Below are 14907 nucleotides of genomic sequence, written 5' to 3' on the forward strand. Positions count from 1 at the left end.
GCACTAAACTAAAAAAATGAAAAAAAGAAATTGAGTAATATCCACAATCATTTTTTTGTTAAACTCATGTTATTTAATTGATTAAATCATGTCTATTTGTCATATTTTTTAGGTTAAAATATCATTTTGGTCTCTATACTTTTCATTGTTCAATCTTATTTTATATACTTTCAAAAAAAAATATAAAGTTTAGTCTCTACTGCTTCTTTACTGTTGATTTTTTAAAAAACTTTTTGTTATTTATTAGCATTTTCACTCCAAATTTTGATAACATATTCAAATATTATATATTTCTTTGTATGAAAACTATATTACTATTATTTAGCCAATTTCGATTTAAAAAAAAAAATCTTTGATTGACTAAATTTAAGATTTATTAAAAGTAAACGGATTTAATTGACTAAATTTAAATTGGATTTTTGAAAGTATAGGAATTAAAATTAAACAAACCTCAAAATATAGAGACTAAAATGTTATTTAATCTGTCTTTTATGATAACTTGTTGGAGATTTGATTTGTAATAGTAATTATAAAAATAAATAATAATAATAATAATAATAGAATTGTATTGAGATAAGGGAATAAACACATATGTATTTTTTTTTTACAGAAACTCATAACAACTTGGGCAATGGGGCTATAATTTTGACTCCAAGGGAGAGGGGGGTATGTGAAGCCATGAGACAAAGAATTATTGAGTTGACATTTGTGGTTGGGACCAAATATTTCTTCTATCATAACTCGATTGCTTCAAACCCAACATTGAAGAAGGTACTCCAACAAGGAAAATTAAATCAATCCAAGTTTTGCTTAATAGAAATATATCTATTGAGATTCCATTTTATAACTACGTGATTTTTGGTCGTAAATTTTTAAAAATTAAATCTATAAATATTTTTTCACTTCTAAATTTCTTACTTTTGTCTTACCAATATTTTCAAAAACTATGTCGAATTTTAAAAATTAAAAAATTTAGTTTTTAAAAAGTTTTTTTTCATGGAATTGAACTAAGAATTTAACTTTTTAACTTGAGAAAATTGTGAAATATTATAAGAAATAGAAAAAAAATAGGTTTAATTTCTAAAAATTAAGAAAAAAAAGTTAAATAGTTACCAAATAGGACTTGAATAGTTGATTTTGAAATCCATCTAGATGTAACTTTAAATGCAATTTATACTATACATAATGAAGCAAACTTTGTTACAGGTAATTTAATTATACAATAGCTCAACTCAAACTTAGCTTAAATATAATCCGTCACAAAAGGGGAAAAAAAAAGTTTAATTGAATGTACTCATTCATATAGCTTGGTTTCAAACATATTTAAATAGAAAAAAATATGTTTTTGGTCTCTAGATTTTAAGTCTAGCTCCTATTAAGTCCCTAAATTTCAAAATATTATATATTTAGTTCTTGAATTTTGAGTTTGGTTTAATTTAATCTATGAGATTTAAAATCTTACCATTTTAATCACCTTTGAGATATGAGTCATTTTGTTTTTCAACTTGATTTAAATTTAGTTCTTAGATTAATTATTTTAAATTAATTAATAGATTTTAACGCTAAGGATGGAAAGTAATTTGATGAAAAAAAAATAGAGATTAAAAGTGTAAATCTCGAGACATAAAAACTAAATTGAAAAAAAATTTAAATCTCAAAAATAAAATGGTCACATTTTGAAATCTAAAAACTAAATTCAAACTAAACTCAAATAGGATTAAATGTACTAATATTTAAAAAACCTAACTAGAAACCGGTGGAAATTGGACCAAAAATGTTTTTTTCTTTCCTATATTAATTAAATGGCTGAAAAAAATGAGTTTAAAGAATTTGGATTAGCTAAAAATATAAGTTTTTTTTTTTTGGAGAAAGAAAATATATCTTAAAAAAACTTGTAAATTTGAGGTTATAGATATATTTTAGCCACTCATATTTAAGGTTTCTTTTTTTAATAATATTAATTTAGTCTCTATTATATATTTAAAAGATTCAATATAATTTCTTTAGTATTAACAATTTTTAATTTAGTAGTCACTTACTGTCAATAAATTTAATCGACAATATTGAAAGCAAAAGTAAATACAATATCAAGTTCTGCAAACTTAATTGAAGGTTTTGGAAAAACAAATATTATTTTGCCTAGACGGACATAATTTACCATTAATAATGCATTGTTCTCTAATCAATCAGAGAGAAATCTTCTAAGTTTTAAAGATATACGTTGCAATAGTTATCATATTGAGATTGGTAGTAAGAATAACGTGGAGTATCTATATATTATCTCTACTGTCTCAAATGAAAAATGTATATTGAAAAAGTTGTCTGCTTTATCGCTTTTGGATTATATTATACTCATATACGAGTAATTGAAACATATGCAACAATGAACCTGAAGTTCATAAATTCAGACATATTTACAATTTGACATGACTGATTGGGTCATCCAAGATCTATAATGATGAGGAGAATTATTGAGAATTCAAATCGACACCTATTGAAGAGCCAGAAGATTCTTCAATTTAATGAATTATCATGTGATACTTGTTCTCAAGACAAATTAATCATTAGACCATCACCAATCAAAGTAGGAACTGAATCAGATGCATTTTTAGAATGAATTCATGGTGATACTGAAGGATCTCTTAACAAAGAGCATCCATGAGCGCGTTCGGATCTTTCCAGTTTCATCGTGACCGAAATACCACACATACATTCTAACATACAGTTATTCACAACACACTAATTAAAGGCATGCTTCGAACACTAAAATACAAGGGAAAAAGTTCTCATACTAGTTGAAGACCCTCTTTAAGCTTTGGAACTCTGACACAGTGGAAGACCTCTATGCGAACTCTATCGCCCAGCACCAGTTGGCTGCAGCAGCACGATCGTCTATACAAATGGCAGCAACACGAACAGTCACGAACAAGTGAACGCAGCAGGGACGACACCATCAAAATGGAGCCCTTGGTATTCTCAGAATGAGAATCCAAAGAGTGGTCTTTGGTGAATTTGGTAGAGGTTGGAGAAAGAACTAATCGTGTAGACGATAAGCAAATGGGAGAGAAAAGAAGGTATCGTATAGCTGAGTGCTTATCGTTTAGAAGAAACTACACGATCGTGTAGGTTTTACTAAGCGATCATTTAGTAAATGGTAGACGATCGTTTAGAAAACACGGCACACCATGCGATCGTTTAGAAAAGCTAAACGATCGTTTAGGGACAAGCGTGCGATCGTTTAGGCGCTGAGCGATTATCATATAGACTCTTGACTATGGGATCGTTTACGTTTTCACACCGATGCCAATTTTCTGAACCTTTGCAAAATGAAACAAATTTTCATTTTATTCATTGGTTACCATAATCAAATGCGGCTGCTCCTACTAACGCATGTCCGAGAGAAATTTTAAGCCAATTATCATATAATTAACCAATTTAATAATTAATGAATATAATCATATTATATTCTTACCCTATAGTTAGATATCACATATCTACTATAGTAATTTCTCCTCTACATAATATAAATCACATTTATATCTAAATTCCTCCAAAATAATATATCTCATATATTTAGTCAATTATATCATATATAATTAACCAGTCCAATTATATCATATATAATTGAACTTCTTCTTGTCAATTTGAACATTTCAAATTAATCCAAACACTGGTTCTCGACTTTATCCAAGCTACCCAGGAGACCTAATGAACCTATGGCTCGAAGCTCCAACGGTCCATGAATAACTGACTAAAGTCTTCTTACCACATATATATTTTTGTGTCCATCAGATATAACCAATCATGAGTATGATGACCTTTCACAGATGCTCGTAAGTACAACTGGACCAATTTACCGTTTTGCCCTTGTAGTTATATCTCACTTCTTAAGTACCATTGATTCCTCTAATGAACAATACAACATAGTCTAACTATGTGTGAACATCTCTCAGGCCAGGAGAAGGTGTGTGGCGCCACATCATTCAAGCCTTGGAATCAGCCTTTAGGGGAGCTATCTATCTACTTATCCCTGTTTCGAAGAATGAGCGAATTTCATCTTGTGTAGCTGAGTTCCCAACTTTCAAATCAGACGAATCCTCAAAATGGTAGATTTGAATCGGCGACTTGGCCACTCGCACCCATACAAATTAAAGGACCGCCCTCAATGGTAGAAGTTCTCAACTCACATAGGATTGAGGTCATGTTACCTATGGTTATTCTAGTGAAGTGAAGTCTCTATCATGAACGCTGTTATATAACAAGGCGTTAACATTGTTGGGGTTGATACCCTAAAGTCTCGTGTCCTGTAGTTTGTAAACAGTTTGTACGAACGCGTGTGTTGTTAATGTATAATATTTACTTCACATTTTGTATTTTTCTCAGTTGCTTATTTTATTTGCTTTACCACAAACCAAGAAACATAAAATCCCTGGTTATCTGTATGTGACTCAAGCATGTATGTGGTGATATACTAGTAGATCATGTCTTGAGTGATAACCAAAATGGTCTGTAGTATATGGATATAGGAGGGAAACCTTATCCTGGTAACACTACGGATGCGGCCCGTTTTGTGGAATAGTCACAAGTGTTGTGACTTGTCACAGATGGTCTGATCCTGATCATTCGTGTAGGGGACATGCAAGCGGAGGCATCCTATATAAAGAGTTTGTATAAGACATGACCACGAAGTGTTAATGTCTCGTTATATAACACCGTTCATGACAGAGACTTACTTCACTAGGATGACCATAAGTGACATGACCTCAATCCTGAGTGAGTTGGAAACTCCTGCCATTAAGAGCGGTCCTTTGATTTGTATGGGTGCGAGTGGCCAGGTCGCCGATTCAAACCTACCATTTTGGGGATTCGTCTGATTTGGGAGTTGGGAACTCAACTACACAAGATGGAATTCACTCCTTCTCCGAGGTAGGGGTAAGTAGATAGATAGCTCCCTTAAGGGATGATTCTGAGGCTTGAACGATGTGGTGCCACACACCTTCTCTTGGCCCAAGAGGTGTTCACACATGGTTGGACCATGTTGTATTGTTCATTAGAGGAATCAGTGGTACTTAAGGAGTGAGATATAACTATAGGGGCAAAATGATAATTTGGCCCAACTATACTTAAGAGTATCTGTGAAGGGTCATCGTACCCATGATTGGTTATATCCCATGGACACAGAAATATATCTGTAGTAAGAACAGTTCAACTGTCGGTCTTTAGTGGAATGCCTGACAGTTAACGGATGGTGGATCTTGTGGCTAAAGAGTTTAGTCAGCTATTCAGGACCGTTGGAGCTTCGAGTCACATGTTCATTAGGTCCCCTGGGTAGCTTGGATAAAGTCGAGAACCAGTGTTTGGGTTAATTTGAACTGTTCAAATTGACAAGCGGAAGTTCGATTATATATGATATAATTAGACTGGTTAATTATATATGATATAATTGGCTAAATGTATGAGATACATTATTTTAGAGGAAATTAGATATAAATATGATTTATATCAAGTAAGGAGAAAATACTATAGTAAATATGTGATATCAAACTATAGGTTAAAAATATAATATGATTATATTTATTAATATTTTAGTTGGTTAATTATATGATAATTAACCCAAAAATCACGTTTAGACGTGGGTTAGTGGGAATGAGTCGGTTATTGTAACCGATGAAATAAAAATGAAATTGCTTCATTTTGAATCGTCGTCCAAAAGATAAAGAGAGAGCGCGCTGGTGAAAAGAAAACGATCATTTAAGAATTTCGAAAGCCTGTACGATAGACACTCTCCGCTTAAACGATCGTCCATCTCGCGCCTAAATGATCGTACACTAGTTCCTACATGATCGGATAGCTTACCTAAACGATCGTAGTATGTGCCAAGTTTGCTAAACAATCGTATACCATTTCCTAAATGATCATTCAGTAAAACCTACACGATTGTGTAGTGTCTCCTAAACGATAAGCATTGTACTATGCGATAGCGCCATTTTTCCTCCCATTTGCTTATCGCCTACACGATCCGTGCTTCCTTCTTCCTCTACCAAATTCACCGAAGACCACGCTTTGTGTTCTAATTCCGAGAATGTCTAGGGCTCTTTTCTGGTGGTATCGTCCCCATGGCATTTGTGTTCGTGCAGTTGTTCGTGCTACTGTTGTTGACGCTGCTACGTTGACGATTGGGTGGAGGTTTCCACTGCGTTGAGTTCTAAAGTTTGAAGACTGCCTTCAACTGGTATGACAACTCATTCCCTTGTTATTTTGTTGTTTATAGCATATTGTTAATTAATATTTTTTTGCATAATTGTACGTATGAATGTATATTGTTGTATTTCGATCACTATGAAATCGGAGCGATCCGAACGTGCTCATGGAACTCTTCGGTAAGAGATCCTTCAATCATTTCATGGTCAAGTCTTATAAAAACTCTTTGTATAGGACGCCCATGTTTGCATGTCCCCTACACGAATGATTAGGATCAGATCATCTGTGACAAGTCACAACACTTGTGACCATTCCACAAAGCGGGCCGCATCCGTAGCATTACCAGAATATAAGGTTTCCCTCCTGTATCCATATACTACAGACCATTTTGGTTATTACTCAAGACATGATCCACTTGTATTTCACCACATACATGCTTAAGTTACATACAGATAACCATGGATTTTATGTTTATTGGTTTATGGTAAAGCAAATAAAAACATGCAATTGAGCAAAAAACAAGATGTGAAGTAAATATCATATATTATATAACACAAGCGTTCGTACAAATTGTTTACAAACTACAGGACACGAGACTTTAGGGTATCAACCTCAACAGATATACGTGGACCTATTAACCTACAAAATGGACCATTTAGGTATTTTATGGTATTAATAGACGCATCCAGCAGATGATCACACGTATGTTTATTATCAAGTAGAAATCTTGCATTTGCAAGATTACTTGCTCAAATAATTAAGTTAAGAGCCAATTTCTTGATTATACAATTAAGATCATTTGTCTTGATAATGCTAGTAAACTTACATCCCAAGCTTTTGATAATTATTGTATGTCGATTGGGATAAATGTTGAACATCTTGTAGCTCATATTCATACACATAATGGTTTAGCAAAATCATTTATAAAATGTTTGCAATTAATTGTAAGACCATTACTTATAAGAGCTAAGCTTCCTACATCCATATGAGGACATGTTATTTTGCATGCAACGTCACTTGTACCCATTAGGCCAGTAGCTTATCATAAATACTCGTCATTACAATTAGCTTATGGTCATGAACTAAATATTTCTCATCTAAGAATGTTTGGATATGTAGTATATATTCTAGTTGTTCCATCTCAACTAAAATAGATCCTCAAATAAGGTTAGGAATATATGTTGGATATGACTCCCCATCAATTATTAAATATCTTGAACCCCTAACGGGTGATGTATTTACTGCACGGTTTGTTGATATTCATTATAATGAGAAAAATTTTCCAAGATTAGGGTGGGAGGAATTAAGAAGTTGAAAAAATGAATTACATGGAATGCATTGTTATTGTCTCATTTAGATCCTCATATAGATCAATGTGAACTTGAAGTTCAGAAAACAATTCATTTGCAAAATATAGCAAATCAATTACTAGATGCATTTATAGATGCAAGCAAAGTAACTAAGTCACCCAACACAACAAATTGTCGATATTAAATATCTTAAAAATTGATATCCCAACACAGCAAATTGTCACTAATAAGTCTGGAACATGCCAAAAGTGAGGTAGACCAGTGGGTTCCAAAGATAAAAATCCTTGAAAAAGAAAAATAATTAATAATCAAGAAGACTTGATTGAGGATGTAAATACCCATGAAGAAATTCATGACATGACTAATAAGGAAGGTGGAATACATAAAGATAATAATGAGATTTCAATAAACTATGTCGATATTATATTAGAAAATGAGGATTCTAAACCAAAATTTGTTGAAGAATGTCGACATAGAAAAGATTGACTTCAGTGGAAAGAAGCAATCGAGGCAGAATTAAACTTATTTTCAAAACGGATTTTTTGACCAGTAGTTCAAACACCAAAAGGTGTCAAACCTGTGGGGTACAAATGGATATTTTTTAGAAAAAGAAATGAAAATAATGAGGTCACAAGATATAAAACGAGACTAGTTGCACAAGATTTTTCATAAAGATCTGATATTGATTATGAGGAGACATATTCTCCAGTGGTGGATGCAATTACACTAAGATATTTAATTGGTTTGACTGTATATGCTTAGATATACATCTTATGGATGTAGTCACAACATATTTTTATGAATCTCTTGATAATGATATTTATATGAGAATCCCAAAAAGATTTAAGGTACCTAAAATATATAGATCAAATTCCCAGGAATTTTATTCAATAAAGCTACAGAGATCACTATATGGATTGAAACAATAAGAACGGATGTGGTACAATCGTCTGAGTGGATGTTTGTTGAAATAAGGATATCAAAATAATCCAATATGTTCGTGTATTTTTATAAAGAAATCACAGTCAAGATTTGCTATTATAACGGTATATGTTGATGAGTTAAACATAATTGGAACTCTTAAAGAGCTTTCAAAGGATCTTGAGAAAGAATTTGAGATGAAAGATCTCGAAAAAATAAAATTTTGTCTTGGTTTGCAAATTGAACATTTAGCAGATGAGATATTTATTCATCGGTCAACTTATATAAGAAAAATTTTGAAAAAAAATTATATTGACAAAGCACATCTATTAAACATTCCAATGGAAGTTTGTTTACTAAATGTGAAGAAAGATATATTTCGACATCGAGATAATAACAAAAAACTTTTTGGTCCTGAAGTACCATATCTTAGTGTAATTGGTGCACTTATGTATCTTGCTAATAATACAGGACTAGACATTGCATTTTCAGTAAATCTATTAGCTAGATATAGTTATACTCCAACAAATACACATTGGAACGGAATTAAACATATACCCCATTATCTTCGAGAAACGATTGATATGGGTTTGTTTTATTCAAATAAATCAGATCTAGTTGGTTATGCAGATTTTGGATATTTATCTGATCCACACAAAGCTAGATCTCAAACAGGTTATCTATTCACATGTGGAGGAATTGCTATATCACTACAATCGGTGAAACAGACCATAATGGTCACTTTCTCAAATCATGTTGAAATCCTTGCAATTCATAAAGCTAGTCAACAATGTGTATGGTTAAGATCAATGACTCAGCACAATCGTGAAACATGTGGCTTTTCTTCTAATAAAAATATTTCAACGATACTATACGAAGACAAAACATCATGTGCAACCCAAATTAAAGGAGAATATATTAAAGGAGATAGAATAAAACATATTTCACCAAAACATATCTCACCAAAACTTTTCTACACTCATGATCTCGAAGAAAATGGTGACATCAATGTACAATAAATTTGTTCAAAGGATAATCTGACCGACTTATTTACAAAGGCATTACCTACCATAACCTTTAAGAAATTGATGAACAATATTGGAATGCGGAAATTTGAGATCTCAAGTGATGTTTTCATGAAGAGGAGCGAATATATTATATTCTTTTAGGACTATTAGATTATATGAAATATATACTCTTTTTTCTTCACTAATTTTTTCCCAATGCCTATGCTTAGTATACAATGCCAAATATCATTTTTTCTATTATCACATATGTTACTCACGTGTCATTCAACCATTCATACATTGTGTCCAAAGTGTACCACATCCTACTTGTCACTTAGCCTATAAATAGTGGCATTTGGTGGATCTTGAAGTAACACATATTGGTGAGAAATCCATTTCAAAACTCCACTCAATTTTTCATATTATCCAATTTTCATAATTTTCATTATTTTATTTTTTATATTTTACTTATTTATTATTATTATATTATATTTTCTCCATATTCGTGTTCCCGTTGTGATCCTCAATTTCACAACATTTACAAATTTATTGTTAATTCATTGATGAAATTTGTACCTATTTTCCCAACGTTGATACATGCTACATGTAAATGAGAGATGCTACAAGAATTTTGGTTTCTCCCAACGTAAAAAAAAAAAAAAAAAAGAATTATCAAATTTTAATTTTCTTTAATAGAGATTGATAGAAATCTATCAGTATCTATCAATGTTTATTAGTGACAAAAACTAATAGAAGTCTATAATTAATAGTACGTGATAGATGCTGAGAGAAATGTCTATAAGTATTTTTTTTTCTCCTATTTTTGTAAGTAGTTTGATATTTTTTTTATATGAGAAAAAGTTATAAAAAAAAAAAACATTTTCCAACCCTAACTAATTACTAGAGAATTAGAAATCAGTTATGTTTTGACTCTAAGATTTATTATTTGGACCAAACAAAATGGATTATTTGATCATGAAAATTAAAAGTATACATTAAAGATTTATTTTAACAATATTAAGATATCACAATCAAAGAATTCCTAAGTTCTTTACATTCAATTGTTTAAAATGTTGGCATATATTTATTAGTACTATCTGTCGTTTAAATAGGGTGAGATTGATTATTAACTAGGTACTAGGCCCTAACAGCCTAATTTTTTTTTTTTAATTGCAAATACCTAATTGAGACTTTTGGGAAGGAAAAAGTGAGGGTTTTTTTTTTTTTTTTTCTTCATATTTATGGCTAGTGATGGAAGATTCTATCTATTTATTTATTTTTATCAATCATGTGGAAAATGACATATTTTATTTATTTTTATTTTCTAGTTCAATTTGACCATTTAATCAAAGGTATGTGTGTCTAAAGTTAGTTGAGCTAAATATTTTTTTTTGGTTCACCAATATGTACGGTTATTGGAGTATAGTGTAGGTTTTAGTTTATTATATTTTATACTTTATTTATATGGTACATTTGGCTCCTTAAGCTTTAGGATAAGTAGAAGATTGTTGAGATTGGTGTCCTAAATCTCTTTTGTATTCTCTTAGTTTGTAAACTTTGTATAAACAAATTGTTATTAATAAAATAATTGTTATTTTATGAGCATACACTCAATCCAATAAACTAACATCTTAGGTTATTTTATGTAATTTAAACATGTATGTAGAGATATACAAGTGGATAAGGTTTGGTACCTTATCCTTGTGACACTACAAATATGGCCTGCTTGTAGATGTTACAAGAGTTGTAAAGTGCTACAAATGATCTGATCCTGATCATTCAAATCATTCATGTGGAGACATGTAAGCGGGGTATCCCATATAAAGAGTTTATATAAGACCAGACCACGAAATGATTAGTCTCATTATATAACATCGTTAATAATAGAGACTTACATTTCACTGGTTATTTCACTAGAATGACCATAGGTGACATGACCTGAATCTTAAGTGAGTTGTGAACTTCTACTATGAAGGCAGTTCTTTGTTTTCATGGGTGAGAGTTGTCAGATCGTCGACTCAATATGCCTACCATTTTGAGTATTCGTCTTATTGGGAAGCTGGGAACACAACTACACAAAATGAAATTCATTTCTTCCCTGATGTCGGGGGAAGTAAATAGTTGATTCCAGGGCTTGAACAATGTGGCAAGAGGGATTTGGTCATAATTGGACTATGATTTATTTGGTCATAATTGAACTATGATTTATTGTTCATTAAATGGATCAGTGGTACTTAAGGAGTTAGATATAACTATAGGGGCAAAACAATAATTTTGGCCCAGGTGTACTTACGAGCAATTTGTGAAGGGTCATCGCACTGTTGACGGTTTATATCCATTGGATACATAAATATATCTGTAGTGTGATTAAAGAGTTTAACTAATTATCCAAGTACCATTGGAGCTTCAATCTACAAGTCCATAAGGTCCCATCAGTAGCTCAACGGGGATTATTGAGAATTAATTTTGGATTAATTTGAATTGTTCAAATTATTCAAGGGAATTAATTATATATGATATAATTAATTAAATTAATTGTATGTGATATAATTAATTAAATTAATTGTATGTGATATAATTAATATAATGTATTTGATGTAATTATATCACATATAATATAGATGATGTATGAATAACCTATAGGGTGGACTTTTACTATATGGCATACATTATGACATATATAATTAAGTTAAGCCATACATCAAATGAATAATTTAAATAGTAATTTATGGATTGGGATTGGACTCATAAACAATTAATTAAGTTAATATAATATTTATATTATTTTAATTAATCAAAAGACTAAGTATTACATAAATAATAGCCAAACCGGTTCAAAACAGGTGAACCGGGTCTTGAACCGCACGAATCGGACCGCCCAACACCCGAACTGCTCGAACCAAGTGAATCGGATGCGAACTAGTTGAACCACGAACCAATTTTTTTTTTTCTATTTAGGAGCGTTGCAATGCTATGACCTAGCGTTGCAACGCTCCAGAAAAAATTTGCGTCTGCCTTTGCGGTATTGCAACACTATGACACAACGTTGCAATGCTACTATACAATAGCCATTGTATAGACGCGATTTGCTTTGTTTCTTCTTCGATTTGGGTCTTGTTTTCACCAGTAATTCGCCAGAAACATCACAAATGACTCAATACTTTAATAAATTACATACTCTATTGCAATAATTAATGTCCAAAACAATGGGTCCTTATAAACCAATTTGTAAAACTTAAAGCAATAGAGTCTACAGACCAATCCCGAAATATCCATAAATCGCAAAAAAAAAAACATTCAACCATTCATCATATGAATAATACAAAATGCATACCCACCATTAATCTATAAAATGAATTCTAAAAAAATAAAAAATCGAGACGAAGAACCAGCTTTAATACCAATTGAAGGAACAATGAATTTCTGTAATGGAAGCGGGATCGTCCCAATTTTAGTTTTTCACATAATCCCGATTTACCGAACATAAAATTATGCATTATACAATAAAATATAGCATGCTTAAAAGAAAGTAGGGAAGAGTTGAAACTTACCCTTGAAGACAAAATTCTTCACAAGATCCCTCCTTTCGGTCACGAACTCTTCGAAACTCAAACAAAAATACAGCGACCTAAATGGTCACCACCACAAGAGAACCTTCTATATTCTCTATTAGGGTTTGAGAATAAGCAGAATTGTGATCTCTGCTTAAAATTTGGGAAGAAGGAGGAAAAGATGAGAGGGATTTTTTCTCTGGAGAAAACCTTGGGTGTAAAAGTCACACGAAGCTTTTTTGTTGGCTTCTGTGAAGAAGATGAAGATTAAGGGGAGGGAGATGTAACTCCCCCTTTAATTTTGAAATTTAATTTAATTTAATAAATAAAAATTATATATAATAACTAACTTTTATATATATATATATATATATATATATATATATAATAACAAATATAACACATAACCTATAGTTATTATATTGTATCAAATACAATATAACCTATAGTTTTATTCTCTCAATAATACATGGTATTTAATATAAATCAAATTTATATTAAAAAATAGTTATATGAATCAGGTGTTGGGCGGTCTAGTTCGTGCAGTTCAAGACTCGGTTCATTTGTTCTAAAACGGTTTGGCTATTATTTATGTAATAGTTAGTCTTTTGATTAATTAAATCAATATAAATATTATATTAATTTAATTAATGGTTTAGGAGTCCAATCCCGGTCCATAAATTTTTATTTAAATTATACATTTGATGTATGGTTTAATTTAATTATATATGTCATAATGTATGCCATATAGTAAAAGCCCACTATAGGTTATGCATTATTCATACATCATCTATATTATATGTAATATAATTATATCAAATACATTATATTAATTATATATCATATATAATTAATTTAATTAATTCCCTTAAATAATTTGAATAATTCAAATTAATCCAAAATTAATTATCAATAATCCTTATTGAGCTACAGAGGCGATCTTATGAACCTGTAGATTGAAGCTCCAATGTTACTTGGATAATTAATTAAACTCTTTAATTAAATTACCCAACATCCATTAACCGTCGCTCACTCCACTAAAAACCTACAACTACACTCTTCGTATTACAGATATATTTCAGTGTCCAATGGATATAACTAGTCAACAATGCGATGACCCTTCACAAATTGCTTGTAAGTACAACTGGGTCAGAATTATCGTTTTGTCCCTATAGTTACATTAAGTCGATGATATGACCCCTTTCACCTATGCAAATCAAAGGATCGCCTTCATAGGTTCAGAATTCAGGTCATGTCATCTATGGTCATCCTGGTGAAATTTAAGTCTCTATTATTAACGGCGCTTTATAATGAGACTAATCATTTCGTGGTCCGGTCTTATACAAACTCTTTCTATAAGATACTCCGCTCACATGTCTCTACATGAATGATTAGGATCAGATCATTTGTAGCACTCTACAACACTTGTAACATCTACAAAGTGGGTTGTATCCCTTGTCACCAGGATAAGCTACCCAGTCTTATCCATCTACTACAGACCGTTTAGGTTATCATTTAAACATGATCCACCTGTATGTCTACTCTCCCCTACCACACAACGAACAAAATGGGAGAGAGGGGAGCTCATTAGAAATATCCTTCCATAAGTTCTGGTAGGTGCCTCTAACCACCTCCCCCCCCAACCACTTAAATCGATGTTTAAATTATATAAAATAACTTAGGATCTTAATTTATTGGATTGAGTGTATGCTCATAAAATAACAATTATTTTATTAATAACAATTTGTTTATACCAAATTTACAAACTACGAGAATACAAGAGAGATTTAGGTCATGAATCCCAATGTGTATTATAGGGATGAAAGTATGTAAAAAGGTTACTTGATATGAGATCAGAGTTGTTGCTCGTTTTAAAGTTGATGATATTTATGAACTCATATTTTAATTAAATGATGA

This window comes from Benincasa hispida, chromosome 2 (genome assembly GCF_027475165.1).
Source record: "Benincasa hispida cultivar pf3 chromosome 2, pf3_genome.v1.1, whole genome shotgun sequence".
Taxonomy (NCBI): domain Eukaryota; kingdom Viridiplantae; phylum Streptophyta; class Magnoliopsida; order Cucurbitales; family Cucurbitaceae; genus Benincasa; species Benincasa hispida.